At 41.9% G+C, this 19,316-nt stretch overlaps 1 protein-coding gene across 1 annotated transcript in view; it reads left to right on the plus strand.

Moving 5' to 3' along the window:
- Positions 1–621: 621 nt before the first annotated feature.
- Positions 622–19,316, plus strand: part of TDRD15 (tudor domain containing 15) — a 44,312-nt gene continuing 25,617 nt past the window's right edge. The window contains exon 1 of the mRNA XM_016428356.2: positions 622–697. The gene's annotated coding sequence lies outside the window, so the exon portion shown is untranslated. The remainder of the gene's footprint in view (positions 698–19,316) is intronic.

Below are 19,316 nucleotides of genomic sequence, written 5' to 3' on the forward strand. Positions count from 1 at the left end.
GTGGGTGTGCCAGGATTGTGTCCTTCCCTGCATTTGTGCTTCACCTTTTATGAGCCCCCCCCCCCCCAGTGCTCGGCCTGGGATGGGGGAGGGGCGACCACTCACCTCCTTTTTAGCACAGGGTCTCTAGTTGGGGGCTTTTGCTTAATTTAAAAGTTTCCTTTTCTTGCCCCCTTTCCCCGGCCCCTGCGTTCTCCTCCTTCCCCTCTTTCTCCGCCCCGTTAGCTTGTTTTGTCCGTTCTCCCCCCCCCCCAGTTTTCTCTCTCTTCCCCTTGCTCGGCTTCTGTTTCTCGGGTCCCGCGTTCCATCGCGGTTCTTCTTTGGTCCCCGCATTCTCCGTGGAGTGAAACTCCTCCGAGCGGAATCTCCTCTGCCCCCCAGGGCCACCCCAGGGGTTCGGGCTCCAAAACCACTCCTATGTCCGCGTCACGGTCACTCCTGCATACTGGCTTTTCCCCGGGATTCTGTCGGGGTTTGGAAGAGATTCAGAATTCTTTGGTATCAACACCCAGCTAAGGTTCCATCCCGCTCCTACTGCCCCGCCCCCTCATCAGAGGCCCCCCCTTGGCGCTTGCGTAGAAGCTCCAGCCAGTCCTTTGCGCATGCGCGCTGGCCTGCTGGGGGCGCCACCGCCTCAGCCGCCATCTTGGGCTCCGAGGACCACTGCTGTAGAGGTTGGGTCCGCGAGCTGGAGCAGGTGAGAGGCCCAAGGAGTCCAGGAGGGCAAGCAGGGGACTCCCTTTTCCCCCGCAGCACCAGGGAGGCCTCGTGGCTCAGTTTCCCGAGCCTTCCCTCAAGTCCCTGATAGTCAGGCTTGGCCAGTCACCAGACTGCCTTTGTGCCAGCCTTAGTTTCTCCTTCTATAGGATGGGGAGATCAGCCTCCCAGAACTCCTCCGCCCTATTCCCTCCGCACCTGCCCTTTCACCTCTGGCCCCTCCCTCTGCATTCATTATGTGCCTGAGGTTTGGGGTGGGGAGCGGGAATGGAGCCTTTGAACCCCTGGGGTGCAGAAGGGACCCCTTTCCTGCTCCTGCCCCTCCCCCCTGTACTCTGGGAGTCCATCTCTGTGCCTTCCCCCACCCCATCATTTAAGGGGTTCCCTATAGCGCTTCTCATAGGAATGGGTGGAAGTGGACAAGCCCGGTCTTTGTCTGCATCCCTTGTGGTCCTGGCTGTGGTCAGCTGGCTCTGTTGGCCAGGCCAGGAGCTCCGCTCTTTTCCGGTGCTGGGATCTCCCGGCTAGGATTTTATTCAAGCCTTGGGGGGGGGGGGAGGGTCAGCGTTTCCTTGGCTCTCCCTGGTTGGGCATCAGCCATCCCTGAGGCCCAGGCGGGCCCCCTTCTTGCTCTTTGGTCCCATCTGGACAATTTGCTCTGTATCTCTGCCTCGCTTTCCCTTAGGTTTGTCCTCAGGGTCCATTGGCACAGGGCGGAGCCAGGAGCCTCCCATCGCTCTATTTTTCTAGTCTTCAGTTTGGAGGCTGCCCACTTGGCTTCCTCTTAATCGGCTCATTTTTAGTAAGGCAGCTCCTGGCAGTATTCGGGCTTTGCTTTGCTTGGATTGATTTCTCCTTCGCTTTTTGCAGGGTTTCTGTTTGGGTCTTTCACTGGGCGCTAATTTTTAGAAACGCGGGCCCAGTTCATTGTTCCTTCTCTCCTTTACTGCTGTACGTCCTTAACGCTGTGCATTCCCCCCAGTCATCCTCTGCATCCCACAGATTTCTCCCTGTTGGCCCATCCCTTTAATGGCAGGACAGTCCTCTGGTTTGTTCTTTGAGCCATTCTTGGGGCCAGATTCCGTTTTCAGCCCCGTTCTATACCTACCGGGCTTTTTATGGAATTAGAGTCCAAGAAGAGTGTCTGCTTTTATGTTTGCTTCTCTGCGTTTGATGGAGGTTTTTCTGAAGGTGCCGTAAATGATAGAACTGAGGGAAAGGGAGATCTTATTCCCATTGGGCATTCCTTGAGATCGAGCATATCCGGCTTTTGGAAAACTCTGTTCATTTCCTTCACGTCTCTCGATATGGAGGGGCCCCCACTGAGATAGTTTTGTTGTCTTTTCCCCCAGCAGTTTCAATATTGGCATTTTCTTCACCGTCTGCCGCACCCTTTAGCAAAGCTGAATTTTCCTGCTGCATCTCTCTTTCCATTGGGCCAGTTTTTGCTTTGAAATCACGGTTGCTGGCCCTCTTTTTCTTCTCACTTCCGTTGTAGCACCTTATTTTGAATTCTGCATATCTTTGTTTCAAATGTGTCTTTTTTAAACATATTCTGGTTTCTGATCTGTTCTGATATTCACTTCCATTCTAGGTAAGTTCATCCCATTTACATTCACAATTCTGATTGCTAACTGTGTATTTCCCTCCTCTGAAATCTGGGTTAGCTTTTGATTGCTGCTTCTCTTGGCACTCCCTACTCTTTTTTCTTAGCTCCTTCCCCTGCTGCTTCCCGGTTGGCTTCAATGAATTTCTGTATACCACGTGTGTATGTATTGTTTCCTCTTGGAATGAGTTTGGGTGAGAGGGAGGTGCAGAGGTGACCCACCCTCACTCTCCCCTCCATTGTCAACTCTTCCTTGTTTGCCTCCTATACATAAGATAACGTCCCCCTTCTTCCTCCCCCTTCTCTTTTCTCCTCATCCCTCTTCCTTCTCACCCTTCCATTTTCTTCTGAAATCACCCTAGCACAGCTGACTCACGCCTATGTGCGCTGTCTCAGAGACTCCCGCTACCTGTCCCCATGGTAATGTTCTTAGGAGTTACACGTGCCCTCTTTTCATGTGAGGATATAAAGTGTAAGTTCATCACGTCCCTTGTGATTTCTTTTTCATGTTCACCTTTTTCTACTTCTCTTGAATGCTGGGTTTTTATGCCAGATTTTCTGTATAGCTCAGGTCGTTTCATCAGGAATGTTTGGAAGTCCTCTTTCATTAAGTATCTCCCCGTTTCCCCCCAGGTTACTTTCAGTTTTGTTGGAAGGTTATTCTTAGTTGGGCATCTTGGCTCATTTGCCTTCAAGAATATCATGTTCTAGGAACTCATTTCTTTATTATGTGTAATGGAGGAGTTAAATGGAAGGAGGGAAAGAGGGGAGAGAGTAAAGGGATTGCTTTTCTCCTCCGTTAATTATGGGGAGACGCAAGCCAGGTCCTGTCTCCTTGGAAAGGATGTGACTCCAGTGAGATGTTGTCTTGAGAAATGGAGGAGAGGAGACTGGAGACTCTTCCTTACCCTACGTATGGTAGCTGCTTTATCTTGTGTCATCCTGCCTATGTGAACTATTTGAATGATTTCTGACTACTTTCAGTGTTTTCTCCTTGACCAGGGAGATGTAGAATTTGGTTAGAATATTCCTGGGATTAGAATTTGGGCATCTCATTCAGGAGATGATGGATGAATTCTTTCAATTTCTATTTAGTCCTCCGGTTCTATGTTACCCGCATAGTTTTCCTTTTTTTTAAAATTTTTTGATGTATAATATCAAGGTACTTTATCCTTGCATAAGGGGGGGAAATGAAAGGTTTGGGCTAAATTTAAGAGTGTGGTCGCCAGGAACTATTACTCATTTCCAAATGATTTTTTATGATAGTTTATTTACAAAAGGAGAAAAGAGTGACAGTAAGAAAATCAGGGAGAGCAGATATTTACTCCACTCAGTTGGAACCAGGCAGAGCTTAAGAGGCCCCAGCAAAGGGGGCCCAGAGGTAACTTAAATAAGAGTTTTAGCCACAAGGCCTCCTCCAAGACAAGGGCCCTCTCCAGAGGCTAGTACCTCCCCAATAAGCCAGGGAAAGGAGTCAGCCTTTTTCACTCACCCTCATAGTAGTCCTAATAGAAAATAGAAGCAGTCCAAGGTCAGCTGGAGCTTTCCCAGGGTCCTTCAAGTCCATTTCCAAGGTGAAAGACCTCATTACAGGAAGTTCTTGCCACTTTTAAAGACCATTCCTTTTGTCACTTCCTGTGCTTTCCTCCCACTTTCCATGGACAAATTGTAGTCTATAAATTTTCTTAGGCTTGCCCAGGGGGCAGTCAGTGGGTTCTGATTTGTCACCCACTTTTACACATGTGGGTCACAGAACTCCCCCACTTAAAGATAAGTGGGGTAAATACGCTTCTGGTGATGAAATCTAAAAATGGGCAGGGGAGAGTTAATCCCATCTTCACACTTGATCCTAGTTTTAAATAGGCCAATAATCTCCTTGATCAAATTTCTAGGTCATTTGTTTTTTGATGAAAGTTAACTTCTTCATTTTTTTCAGTCTTTTGACTTTGTTTTATTGTTTATTGTCTCATAAAGCCACTAGTTTCCACTTGACTAATTCTAATTTTTAAGAAGTGACTTATGTATTCGAAGGGAACACAGGGAATGAAGAACCGTGAGGGAAAAAAAACCCGGTATCTCCATATTGGGTCTCATGGCAGACTAAGATCAGTAAAAACAGGATATATTTGCAAAGGCAATTTTCTTGTTGTAGCCATATCAGAAATTCAAATGAGTTGACAAGTCCTGAAACCTTTAATGAAGGAAATGATAGGGGAGAGGGGGTTGTCTATGTTAAATTTGGAAAAAGTCTAAAAATCCCTTCGTAGATTGACTAAATTTGGCTTCTTCAACAAAAGATGCATACTCTAGCTCTCCTAATTAACATTACAAGTATGAAATTAACATATCAAACATCCCCAGCAGTCATAGGAACTCTTAAGATAGTATCCTTTACTAGGTTTCCCCAGATCCCAGTCTTCAAAAACTTCAGTCTCCAAGAATCTAAAAAGATTCTCACCTCTTTTCTACTTATCAAAAATCACATAGCCATAAAAATATGAATTATTCCTGTAACAGAAATTTTCGCTAAACTGCAACTGGACTTGTAACTCTGAGGTAACCCACTGTATTGTTTCTTTTATCTACCAGGGATGTCAGTCAAGTAATGGATTTGTATTGGTTTTCTAATTTATGCTCAAGATGGCAGCCAGAGAAGATTTTCCTAAACCTATCCTTGGCTCCAAGTCTCTTTTTTCTTCCTTTTCCCCTTCCTGTAATTCATTTCTGTAGCTCCTCTGTGGTATAAGGAACTGCCTAGATTTTATATTGGGGGGGGGGGTGTAACAGTATCAAAACCATATTTGTATTGTGCTATAAAGAATGATGAATCGATGGATTTCTATGTGAACTGGGAAGACCTCTGGGAACTGATGCAGCGTGAAAGGAGCAGAACCAGGAGAACATTGTACTCAGAGACTGATACATTGTGGCACAATCAAATGTAACTGACTTTGCTACTAGCAGCAATGCAATGATCCAGGACAATCCTGAGGAATTTGTGAGAAAGGACTCTATCCACAAAACTATGGGAGTAGAGATGCAGACGGAAGCATGATTTATTACTTGCGTATATGATTTGGGGTTTTGATTTTAAAAGATCCCTTGCAAAAATGAATAATATGGAAATAAGTGTTGCGTGATAAAGGGTATAACTTGTCAGCTGGTGGGGGGGCAGCAGGGAGAAGAGAAGGGGAGAGGGAGGCGAATCATTTAACAATGGAAAAAATTTAAAAACCATCTTAGAATTTGGTAGGACTTCTTATTTTCTCAAAGAGTTTATATATTATTGGAATTAATTCTTCTTTAAATGTTTGGTAGAATCCACTTGTAAATTCATCTGATCTTGGTTCCTTGCCCCTCCTTGCTTATTTATGGCTTGTTCCATTTCTTTTTCTATTTTTTTATTTTCATCAGTGAGATTTTGCTGTTAATTTTTATTCTTTTGTAATTTTCTTCTGTTATTCCCATTTCCTTTCCAAAATTTTCCTCCACTGCCCTTGAGTTAAAAAAAATTTTGCCCTTAAAATTAAAAAAAAATCTCTCATTAGCTCTTCTTCTAGTATTTGTTGTTGGACTTGAGTCCAATCCATGTTTTTTCTTTCAGGTTTTGCTTGAGCTCTGCAAATTCCTGACCTAGCTTTGGATCTAACCAACAGTAGATTGTTGTTGAACTCAGCCATTGGCACCCAACTGGGAAACTCTGCTAATTTGGAATTACTGCAGAATTGCTGATTTTCTTTTTTTCTGGGGACAGCTAGGTGGCACAATGGATAGTACCGAAAGTCAGGAAGACTCAGCTCTTTCTGTGCAAATTTGGCTTCAGACATTTACTACTTTTGTCATTTTTTAATTTTATTTTTCCCAATTATGTGGAAAAAACAATTTACTGTAGTACTCTCATTCCCCTGATTAAAAACATTTTCTCAGTGGATAGAGAGCCAGACCTGGAGCCAAACCTTTTTAAACTGTTTTGATGGTTAGGTTGGGAGAGCTCAGCAAAAATGCTCAATTCTATCTGCCATCTTGACATATTTTCTCACTGTTTCCCTCCCTTCATCCTTTCCATAAAGTCATCACTTATTTTAAAAGGGGAAAAGGACAACAAAACCAATATCCAGGGTTTCTCATCTCAGAAAAGAATCCAATGGAGGGGCCTTAGTTCTGTTCTTTGGGTGTCGTCATAGTTTCACAGCATTCCCTTGGACTTCTCCAAGTTGCTTTAGATTGTTGCTGAATTTGGCCATTGGCCTCCAGCTGGGAAGCATTGCTAATTTGGAATTACTGCAAAATCGCAGATTTTCTTTTTTCTTGGTGGCACAATGGCTAGAATTCAGGACCAGAAGGCAGAAAGACAAATCTCTTCCCGTTCAAATTTGGCTTCAGACATTTACTCATTTTGTCAAATTTTTATTTTATTTCCCCCCAATTACATATAAAAACATTTTCCAACATTTTTCAAAGAATATCAAGTCTGGAATCACTCCCAAATACCAAGTAATCTCATATATTTTACATGCGCAATCATGTAAAAATCCATATGAATTCTTTTGTAGAAATGAACACAAATAGAAAAGAAATTAAGAAAGTGAAAAAAATTTGCTTTGGTCTGGATTCAGACTGCTCTTTTTCTCTGGATGCAGGTGTCATTTTTTTTTAATCATGAGGCCTTTGGGATAGTTTTGGATCACTGTCTTGCTGAGAATACTCCAAGTTATTCACAGTTCACTGTACAGTATTCCTGTCACTGGGTCACATTCTCCTGGTTCTGCTTATTTCCCTCCGCTTCAGTTCATGTAAATCTTTCCAGGTTTTTCTGAGCTCCTCCTGCTTATCCTTTCTTATGGCACAATAATATCCCATTACACATATACTATAGATTACTCAGCCATTCTCTAGTCGATGGGTGTCCCCTCACTTTCCAACTCTTTGCCCTCCTAAAAAGAGCTGCTTTAAATATTTTTGTGCATGTAGGTCCTTCCTCCTTATTTATTTATTTTTTTATTCCTTTGGGGACAAAACGAGTAGTAAAAATACTAGTGATGGTATTGCTGGGTCACAGGGTATGTAGCCCTTTGGGCATCAGTCCAAATTATTCTCCAGAATGTTTGAAACAGTCCATAACCCTTCCAGACCATGCAGCAATGTCTCAGATTTCCCATGTACCCTCTAAGTTTTGTCATTTTCCTTTTCTGCCGTAACAGCCAACCAGATAAGTTTGGCAGGCGCCTCAGAGTTGTCTTAATTGGCTTCTCTCTCATTAAGAGTGACTTGGAGCACTTTTTTGCATGACTATAGAGAGCTTTAATTACTTTGAGAATTGTCTGTTCCTATCTTTTGACCATTTGTCAATTGGTGAATGACTTGTATTCTTCTATATTCAGCTCACTTCTCTATGTACTTGAGAAATGAGGTCTTTATTAGAGAGGCTTGTAAAAACTTGGTGTGCCATTATGCTTACTATGTATTACTCTCCATCCTATTTCAAACCCCATTTAATTTCTGACCTCCCTTTCCTCCAATTTACCCTCCAGCCCAACCCCCCCTTCTTTTACTTCTTCCCCTTCTACTTTCCTGTACAGTAATAGCTTTCTGGGCCCAGTTGATTGTGTATGTTTTTCTCCATTGAGACAATTCTGATGAGAGTAAGGTTCACATGCTCCCCTCCCCACCTCTTCCAGCTTCCCCTCCACTGTGACATTCTTTTGGGCCTCTTTTATGTGCAATAATTTACGCTGTTCTATTTTTCTCTTCCCCCTCCTTCCAATTTTTCCTCTTCTGTCTTAATTCAATTTTATTTTTTATAACATGGCTGGGTCAAAGGGCAGGCATTCTTTTAAAGCCCTTTGGGCATGGTTCCAAATTGCCCTCTAGAATGGCTGGATCAATTCACAACTCCACCAGTAGTGTATTAGTGTCCCAATTTTGCCACATCCCCTTCAACACTTATCACTTTCCTTTGCTGCCGTATTGGCCAATATGCTAGGTGTGTGGTGTGATACCTCAGACTTCTTTGCATTTCTCTAATCAGGAAGGATTTAGAACACTTTTTCATGTGCTTATTGATAGTTTTGATTTCTTCATGTGGAAACTGTTAAGGCAAGAGTTTATAATTTTCCCCATGGTTACATGATTTATGTTTGCTCTCTTCCTTCCCCCCTTTGTGGAGCTGACAAGCAATTCCACTGGGTTATACATGTTAACACTCAAAACCTATTTCCATATTATTCATTTTTGTAAGAGAGTAATCTTTAAAAACCAAACCCCTAAATCATGTACCCAAATAAACAAGGGATAAATCATATACTTTTCTTTTGTATTGCTACTCCCACAGTTCTTTCTCCAGATCCAGGTAGCATTCTTTTTCATAAGTCTCTCAGAATTTTCTTGGTTCATTTGCATTGCTGCCAGTAGACAAGTCAATTACATTTAGTCATTGCTACAATGTATCAGTCTCTGTGTACAATGTTCTCCTGGTTCTGCTCATTTCACTCTGCATCAGTAAACATGGGTCAGAGTAGATGGTTGAAATCTGGATGATCTCAGCCTCTTGGCAGGGGCCAGGAGGGTTGAAGGCCGCATCCAAAGGCAGAGTTTGATCTGGGTTCTGGCTCATAGACACACAGTGGGGAAACCTCTCAGGAACCTGGAGCTCACACAATGTCTGGGAGATGGAAATTGGAGGAGGACATGCAGGATCTCCGGAATCTCCTCAGTAGCCGGATCACTGGAACCTCCAGGTCTCAGGAAAGATAAGTCACCTCCTTTAGGCACAGAGACCCAACAGGAAGGACAGGAAAACGGATCCGAACTGCCTGTGTGTCCCCTTCCAGCACGGGCTCCGCCCAGCGCCACACTCTCTCAGAGCTGCTCTCAGTTCTTCCAGGGGGTAGGATGTGAGGAGAGCCCCAGGGTCCCCCGTGGCTGCAAGCTCTGGTGTCTGCGAGTGTCCTCACCCGACACTGAGCCCTGGCTCCGAGTATGGGCGAAGCGACGAGAGCCAGCAAAGGGACCCTGTACTCGCCTTCTAGGCAGTTGTCCGACCCCCCCCCCCATGGTGTGAGAGCCCCAGAAGCCTCTGCTGCTGCTTCAGCGGCCCCCAAGGCCTTTTTGAATGGTGGGTTAGACTGCTCCAGAATTCATTTTGAGGTTTTGTTGTGGTTTTTTGGAGGGTAATTTGGTAAAGATCAGATGGGCCCAGCTTCTGGCTTTAGACATTTACTGTGTGACCCTGGGCAAGTCATTTAACCCTGTTTGCCTCCATTTTTCTGCAAAATGAGCCAGAGAAGGAAATGGCAAACCAGTCCAGTGTTTTTGCCAAGAAAACCTCAAATGGGCTCACAGAGAATTGAGTGTGACTGAGACAAACTGAACAGCCACAAGGATTTTTTTGGTCTTGGAGAGCCTGGTTCTCCTCTGCAGCCTTCAGAGCAGGTTAGAAGCTGGACCTGAGACGCCGCAGAGCCAGGAGCAGATCCTCCATTTGGATGTTTGCTTCTGAACTTGTTCCTCGTTGGGTGGATGGAACAAGCCCGATATGTTGTTAAAGGACCTCTTTCCCCCCGTCGACTCGGTGTACTTTGCAGGGTGAGTTACATGGTTGTACGTCTGGAAATGTTCCCTTCTAGAAGATCCTGTTCAGTCTTTTCATCCTGTAGATTCTGGCTGTGAATCTGACTGTGGTTTCCCCGGACCTGGATGATTTCTTTCTGGCTGTTGGCAAGATTTTTTCCTTGACTTTGGAACTTGGGATTTTCACTTGAAGACCCTAGTTCTTATTTTGGAATCTCCTTCAGGAGGTGACCAGGGGCTTCTTTTCATTTTGACTTTCTCTCTGCTTCAGAGCTATCAGGACAGTCTCAAAGCTTCTTGACAAATGGCATAGAAAGTGTTTTGGGGGTGTTCATAGCTTTTAGGTCAGACAGCCAATAAATACGTATTAAACACCTACTATGTGCCAGACACTGTACTAAGTGCTGGGGAGACAAAAAGGAAGAAGAATGGAGTCCCTGCCCTTGAGGAGACCTGCATGTGCTTGTTGACATCAAGGGAGAGTAGATGCGTAGCCTAAGCAGGCCGCCATTGACTGAGGCACCACAGAAAGGGCCTCTGATCCTGGAAGGGAATCATAGGTTTAATGTGGAGGTGGATGGCTGCAACACCAGCTGGAAGAGCCACTTGTTAGCAGTTGGGCAAGCTTCTCCTATTGCAGGGATCGCAGGTTTTGTAGGTTGTGGAGAACAGTGGGACCCTCTGGATGGTCTTGGGTCATTGCATTACTGCTGGTAGGGAAGTCAGTTACATTTGATCATGCTACAATGTGTCAGTCTCATTGTATCCAATGTTCTCCTGGTTCTGTTCCTTTTGCTCTGCATCACTTCCTGGAGGTCCTTCTAGTTCACATGGAATCCCTCCAGTTCATCACTCCTTTTCAGCACAATAGTAGTCCATCCCCATCAGATACCACAATGTGTTCAGCCATTCCCCAACTGAAGGGCATCCTCTCGTTTTCCAATTTTTTTGCCACCACAAAGAGTGCAGCTATGAATGTTTCTGTACAAGTCTTTCCCCCCATTATCTCTTTGGGGTACAAACCCAGCAGTGCTATGGCTGGATCAAAGGGCAGACAGTCTTTTAGCGCCCTTTGGGCATAGTTCCAAATTGCCCTCCAGAATGGTTGGATCAATTGACATCTCCACCAGCAATGCACTTGTATCCCAACTTTGCCACGTCCCCTCCAGCATTCACTGCTTTCCTCTGCTGTCATGTTAGCCAATCCGCTAGGTATGAGGTGATACCTCAGAGTTGTTTTGATTTGCATCTCTCTGATTATGAGAGATTTAGAGCACTTTTTTTTAACTATGGGAATACTTTGCTTTTTTTCATTTGAATAAGTTTATTTAGTCAATTTAGAACATTATTCCTTAGTTACAATAATCATATTATTTCCCTCCTTCTCCTCCACCCACCCTTCCCGCAGCCAACACGCACTTTCATTGGATATTACTTGTGTCCTTGATCAGAACCTATTTCCATGTTGCTGTTTACACTAGTATATTCATTTAGAGTCTCCATCCCCAACCATATCCCTTTGACCCATGTATTCAAGCAGTTGTTTTTCTTTGGTGTTTTTACTCCCATGGTGCTTCCTCTGGGTGTGGCTAGTGGTTTATCTCCTAGACTCCTCCCAGTTGTTCAGAGTCACTGCATTGCCACTAATGGAGAAGTCAGTTACATTTGATTGTACCACAGGGTATCCATCTCTGTGTACCTTGTTTTCCTGGTTCTGTTCCTCTCACTCTGCATCAATTCCTGGAGGTTGTTCCAGTCTCCGTGGAATTCCTCCACTTTATTATTCCTTTGAGCACAATAGTATTCCATCACCAACAGACACCACAATGTGTTCAGCCATTCCCCAATTGAAGGGCATCCCCTTATTTTCCAATTTTTTGGCCACCACAAAGAGCACAGCTATGAATGTTCTTGTACAAGTCTTTTTCCTTATTTCTTTGGGCTACAAACCCAGCAGTGCTATGGCTGGATCAAAGGGCAGCCAGTCTTTTATTGCCCTTTGGGCAGAGTTCCAAATGGGTTGGATCAGTTCACAACTCCACCAGCAATGAATTAATGTCCCAACTTTGCCACATCCCCTCCAACATTCATTACTTTCCTTTGCTGTCATGTTAGCCAATCTGCTAGGTGTGAGGTGATATCTCAAAGTTGTTTTGATTTGCATCTCTCTAATTATAAGAGATTTAGAACACTTTTTCATGTGCTTTTTAATAGTTTTGATTTCTTAATCTGAAAATTGCCTATTCATGTCCCTTGCCAATTTATCAATTGGGGAATGGCTTTGATTTTTTTGTACAATTGGTTTACCTCTTTATAAATTTGAGTAATTAGACTTTGTCAGAGGTTTTTGTTATGAAGATTTCCCCCCCAATTTGTTGCTTCTCTTCTAATTTTGTTTGCATTGGTTTTGTTTGTACAAAAGCTTTTTAATTTAATGTAATCAAAATTATTTGTTTTACACTTTGTAATTTTTTCTAACTCTTGCTTAGTCTCAAAATCTTTTCTTTCTCAAAGATCTGACATGTATACTATTCTGTGTTCACCTAATTTACTTACAGTTTCCTTCTTTATATTCAAGTCATTCACCCATTCTAAGTTTATCTTGGTGTAGGGTATGAGATGTTGATCTAAACCTAATCTTTCCCATACTGTCTTCCAGTTTTCCCAGCAGTTTTTGTGAAATATGGATTTTTGTCCCCAAAACTGGAATCTTTGGGTTTATCATAGACAGTCTTCCTGAGGTCATTTACCACCAGTCTATTCCACTGATCCTCCTTTCTCTCTCTTAGCCAGTACCAAATTGTTTTGATAACCGCTGCTTTGTAATATAGTTTGAGATCTGGGACTGCAAGGCCCCCTTCCTTCGCATTTTTTTTTCATTATTTCCCTTGATATTCTTGATCTTTTTTTCTTCCAAGTGAACTTTGTTATGGTTTTTTCCAATTCAATAAAAATGTCTCTTTGTAGTTCGATGGGTATGGCACTAAATAAGTAAATTAGTTTGGGAAGGTGGTCATTTTTATTATGTTAACTCATCCTAGCCATGATCAATTAATGTTTTTCCAGTTATTTAGATCTAGTTTTAATTGTGTGGAGAGTGTTTTGTAGTTGTGTTCATATAATTCCTGTGTTTATCTCGGCAGATAGATTCCTAAGTATTTTATATTGTCTAGGGTGATTTTAAATGGAATTTCTCTTTCTAATTCTTGCTGCTGAGCTGGGTTGGAGATATATAGAAAAGCTGATGACTTATGTGGGTTTATTTTGTATCCTGCAACTTTGCTAAAAGTTGTTGTTTATTTCAACTAGCTTTTTGGTTAATTCTCTAGTATCCTTTAAGTAGACCATCATATTTCTTTTTCTTCTCCAATTGCTACTGCTAGTGTTTCTAGTACAATGCTAAATAATAGAGGTGATAATGGGCATCCTTGTTTCACTCCTGATCTTATTGGGAAGGCTTCTAGTTTATCCCCATTGCAGATGATGTTGGCTGATGGTTTTAGATAAATATTGTTCATTATTTTTATGAAAGGTCCTTCTATTCCTATACTTTCTAGTGTTTTCAATAGAAATGAGTGTTATATTTTGTCAAAGGCTTTTTCTGCATTTATTGAGATAATCATGTGGTTTTTGTTGGTTTGCTTGTTGATAATATGGTCAATTATATGGATGGTTTTCCTAATATTGAACCATCCTTGCATTCCTGACATAAATCCCACCTGATCATAATGAATAACCCTCATGATCACTTGTCTTTTTGCTAGTATTCTATTTAAGATTTTTGCATCTGTGTTCATTTAGGAGATTGGTCTGTAGTTTTCTTTCTCTGTTTTTGACCTGTCTTTCTTTGGAATCAGTACCATATTTGTGCCATAAAAGGAATTTAGTAGAACTTCTTTGCTTATTATGTCAAATAGTTTGTAGAGCACTGGGATTATTTGTTCTTTGAATGTTTGATAGAACTCATTTGTGAATCCATCTGGTCCTGGGGATTTTTTAGGGAGTTCTTTGATGGCTTATTCATTTTCTTTTTCTGATATGGAATTATTTAAATATTCTGTTTCTTTTTCTGTTAATCTAGGCCATTTATATTTTTGGAAATATTCATCCATATCACCTAGATTACCATATAATTGGGCAAAATAGTTTTTAATGATTGCCTTAATTTCCTCTTCATTAGAGGTGAGGTCTCCCTTTTCATCTTTGATACTGTTAATTTAGTTTTCTTCTTTCCTTTTTTTAAATTACCTTGACCAGTATTTTGTCTATTTTATTTGTTTTTAAGAAAAACAGATTCTAGTCTTATTTATTAATTCAATAGTTCTTTTACTTTTGATTTTATTAATTTATATTTTAATTTTTAGGATCCCTAATTTAGTTTTCATCTGGGAATTTTTAATTAGTTCACTTTCTAGTTTTTTAATTTGCATGCCCAATTTGTTGACTTCTGCCCTCCCTAATTTGTTAATATATGAACTCAAGGATATAAATTTCCCCCTGAGTACTGCTTTGGCTGCATTCCATAGATTTTGAAAGGATGTTTCATCATTGTCATTTTCTTCAGTGAAATTATTAATTATTTCTATGATTTGTTCTTTAACTCATTTTGGAGAATCACATTATTTAATTTCCAATTAATTTTTGATTTGCCTCTCCATGTACCCTTACTAATTATTGTTTTTATTGCATTATGATCTGAAAAGCTTGCATTTATCATTTCGGCTCTTTTGTACTTGTTTACCATGTTTTTGTGCCCTAATACATGGTTAATCTTTGTGAATGTACCATGTGCTGCTGAAAAGGTGTATTCCTTTTTGTTCCTATTTATTTTTCTTCACATATCTATTAACTATTTTCTACAATTTCATTTACATCTCTTACCTCTTATTTATTTTCTGGTTTGATTTATTTAGATCTGATAGAGGAAGGATCAGGTCTCCCACTAGTATAGTCTTACTATCTATTTCCTCTTTCAATTCAACTAGTTTCTCCTTTAGAAATTTGGATGTTATATCATTTGGTGCATACATATTTAGTACTGATATTTCCTCATTGTCTATACTGCCTTTTATCAGGATGTAATTACCTTCCCTATCTCTTTTAATTAGATCTATTTTTACTTTGACTTTGTCAGATACCATGATTGCAACTCCTGCCTTCTTTTTCTCAGTTGAAGCCCAATAGATTTTGTTCCAGCCACTTACATTTACTCTGTGTGTGTCTACCTGCCTCATGTATGTTTCTTGTAGACAACATACAATAGGATTTTGGTTTCTAATACACTCTACTCTTTGCTTTCATTTTATGGATGAATTCATCCCATTCACATTCAGAGTTATGATTTCCACCTCTGTATTCCCCAACATTTTGATATCCTCTCCTAGTTCTGCTCTTTCTTCTTTCGCTATTTTCATCCTTAAAAAACAAGCAAACAACCTTACATTCCGCTTAGAATCAATTGATTCCAAGGCAGAAGAGTGGTAAGGGCTAGGCAATGGGGATGGGGTGGTAGGTGACTTGTCCAGGGTCACACAGCTAGGAAGTGTCTGAGGCCATATTTGAACCTAGGACTGCCCATCTCTAGGCTTGGCTCTCAATCCACCCTGTCACTATTTCCTTCTAAACCAGTGGTTTGCTTTTAATCAGTTCCCCTAATTCCCACCCTTATTTTACTTCCCTTTCTTACCCCTCCCTTTTTGTCCCCTTCTTATTTTTTTAAGGCCAAATTCCCTCCCCCCTCCTTTCCTTCCCTTTTTGTACTCCCTGCCCCCACTTAGTTTTTCCCTTTTCCCTTTCCCTGTAAGGTAAGATGAATTCAATACCCCAATAGATCTAGATGCTCTTCCCTCTCAGAACTGATTTCACTTAGAGTAAGGTTTAAGTATTACCTATTAGCACTCTCTTCCTTTCCTTCTTATAATAGCATCCTTCCCCTCCCCTTCCCATGTGTCTCTTTGTGTGATGTAGATTATCATATTTATCTTATTCCTTCATGTTTCTCTTGATGCCATCTTCTAAACCCCCCTTTTTCCTTTTAGACCACTTGTTACTCCAACCTCTACCTATGAATAATTCTTCTAATTATTATAATAGTGAATATAATTTTTGAGAGTGACAAATACATCTTTCCATATAGGAATATGAACAATTTGATCTCATTGAAGCTCTTAAGAAAATTAAATATTTTTTCCTTTCCCCTCTCTTTCTTATTTACCTTTTCATGTTCCTCTTGATTTTTGTGTTTGGATATCAAACTTTCTGCTTAGTTATGGGCTTTTCTTTACAAATACTTGGAAATATTCTATTTTGTTGGATGTCCATAGTTTCCCCTGGAAGTATATAGTCAGTTTTGATGGGTAGGTGATCCTTGGTTGAAGACCCAATTCTCTTGACTTTCTGAATATCATATTCCAAACCTTGCAACCCTTTCATGTGGAAGCTGCTAGATCTTGTGTAATCCTGATAGGTGCTCTTTGATATCTAAATTGTCTCTTTCTGGCTTCTTGTAACATTTTCTCCTTAGCTTGGAAGCTCTTGAATTTGGCAATTACATTCCTGGGGGTTGACTTTTGAGGATTTAGTGTAGAGGGTGTTCTATGAGCTCTTTCAATGTCTATTTTTCCCTCTTGTTCAAGAACTTCAGGACAGTTTTCTTGGATAATTTCTTGTAGTATGATGTCAAGATTTCTGTTTATTACTGGGTTTTCAGGTAGACCAAAGATTCTTAAATTGTCTCTTCAAGACTGGTTTTTGTGGTCTGCCATCTTATCTTGTCAGTGAGATATTTATGTTTCCTTCTATTTTGTCAGTCTTTTGATTTTGCTTTATTCATTCTTGCTGTTTTGTGAGATCATTGGCTTCCAATTGTCCAATTCTGTTCATTAAAGACCGATTTTCCACTATAATCTTTTGATTTTCCTTTTTTGGTTTGGTCCTATTTTTTATGGCTTCCAGACATTTAATTTTGGTCTGCAATTTATTCATTTCATTTGATTTCTGGGTTCCTTTCTCCAATTGGGTGTTCCTATCTTTTAGACTGTTATTTTCTTTTTGAACTATTTCCCACTTTTCTTGCCAAATCACTTCCATCATTCTCAAAATCTCAGATTTAAATTCTTCAAGGGCTTGTGGCCAATTTCCATTTTTTTGAGAAGGTTTGGATGCGTTTACTTGTTCTCTGCTGTTTCTTCTGTAGTCTGGATTTTTTCTCCATAAAAATTATCCAGGGTCAATGCCTTCTTATTCTTCCTGGTGGTTGGAAGTTGTATTTTCTGGGCATTGTTTGCCATCACTATGCTGGTTTCTCCTTCCCATTCTAGTCAGAAGTCTGAGTGAGGAGGGAAGGCTCTCTGTATATGGAGCTAAGGAGTGTGCTTTTGTCTAAGGCCACCTCTTGAGTCTCCCCGGCTTCTACTGTGTATTGCCCCTCTCTGCGCTATCTCTGTGCCCAAGGTCCATGCTCTTCTGCCTGCCTTCTAGCTGCTCTCAGGGGTATGTCCTTAGTGGTCTTAGTCAGCTGCCAATGACCTAGAGGTGCTCCTTGCTCACCTGCTGGTTCTGGTGAGCTGGCTCTGACTCTGGCTCCGTAGGTGGGGTTGGGGAGGGTTGATCAGCTTATAGTGTGGAAATGCCCAAATCCCACATACCTTCAATGCTGTGCCCCACTCACTGTGGAGTCCTTTTGTTCATCTGAACTTGTTTTTTTTGGCCTTTTGAAGTAGTCTATATTGGTAGGTGGTGATGAGGAGAGTCCTGTGTCTACACTGCAGTCATGTTAACCCAGAAGTCTGTGGAACCAGCCTATTGAGCTAGAAAACGGGCTCAGAATGGCCTCAAGCCAAGTACAAAGCCTTTCTAGCATGGTAGAACCACTGGCACACCTGGGAAGAGGCAGAGTCACATCTGTGCCACTTCCCAGGTGTTGGGGAGGACAGGATGAGAGATGGACAGCTGGATGGGTCTTTTTCATGGTGTTTGTAGAGACTGCAGAAGCCTCAGGGATAGATAGATAGATAGATAGATAGAACTGGATAGATGCAGACTGTCCCTGTCTTGATTCTCTCACTTATTTGCTCTTTTGAGCTGATGTCCTAAGCCTCCTGTTCCAAAACTGAACAGAAATGAAGGGTAAACTCTGGGCAGCTGTGCTTTGTCTTCCTTATTTGCTTTTTGGGAGTGACCCAGCTTCTTGGTGCGCCTTGGCCCAGCCTGTTCTAGCAAGCCCAAGAGAAGATGTTGTGGGGCTGGTAGCCTCTGCTTGTGGCTAACTTGGAGGGTCTCCTTGGGAGATTCGGGTTCTCTTTAGGAACCTTGTCCCTGTGGGTGCCCTCCAGGCAACGGAATCTAGAGAGCTGTGTTCTGAAGCACCAGCATTGCCTCCTGTTGCCAACATGTCTTTTTTGGGTTCAGGGGCTCCCGGCTATAGGATCCTGGTCCCTTTCCATTCCCCACAAAGTGGGGTAAATCTGAGTTACCCTAGATCAGTCATCTGCGTACCTGTTGCCTCTCAGGAGGTACTGAATCAGTGGTAAACTTATAAATGAGTCAAGAGGCCCAGCTGATGGTGCTCGTGGGGGGATCCTCTCCTGGGGAGAGTCACTTAGAGTCTTAGTGTCCCAGGCATCTTCCTAGGGTAGGCCACTGACCCCTGGAAAGGACCTGTCCAGGCCAGAAACCCCGACTTTTAGTGTATTAGTCTACTCTAAGGGCAGTCACTTGGTGCTGAGGGGTGAGGTAAGGAGCCTCTTGTGAGTTGGCATGGATGTAAGTGACGCTGATGAGAGGCAGAGCCTGAGCACGTGTAGAGTAGAGTGGAATTCAGTTATGGGCGTTGTAAACCTCAAATTTCCTTAGACTTATAAATGTTGGTAATTTCACCATTGGGATATTTCATACTTGGAAAATTTCTTACTGATAGTCTATTGGAATGGGAACCCCATTGGCATGGGAGGTTCCTTCTCTTCCCTTCTTAAGATTACTTTAGGACAGAAACCCTTTGCTGAACAATGGAAAGGACTTTGACCTATGCTTGAGCATAGAACAGGAATTTCTTTGAGTCTTGATTGATTTTAGAATTGATACAATGGAGATACTCCACCCTATTCAGTCCTAATAGGATTGAGTAAGGGCTGCAGCCTAGATCAAAATTTAATTATTCCAATCTCTACCATACTCAAGTTAACAGGATTTAGAAAGGGCTGTAGCAAAGGAGTATAGATTTAATCATTTGAAAATATGACCTTCAACAGACATGTGCAAAAGCCAGAAACCTCTGGGCGGTCCTGGGTTAAGCAAGAGCCTCCATTGACAGGGAAATTGATGAAGAGTGATTGGTAGATGTGAGGACTGAGGGGAGGCAACTTGGATGGTTTCCTTAAAGATAGGAGGGTCTGGAGACTCGAGGAGAGGATTGAGTTTTTGGTCG

Source organism: Monodelphis domestica, chromosome 1, assembly GCF_027887165.1.
Source record: "Monodelphis domestica isolate mMonDom1 chromosome 1, mMonDom1.pri, whole genome shotgun sequence".
In the NCBI taxonomy this organism is placed as follows: domain Eukaryota; kingdom Metazoa; phylum Chordata; class Mammalia; order Didelphimorphia; family Didelphidae; genus Monodelphis; species Monodelphis domestica.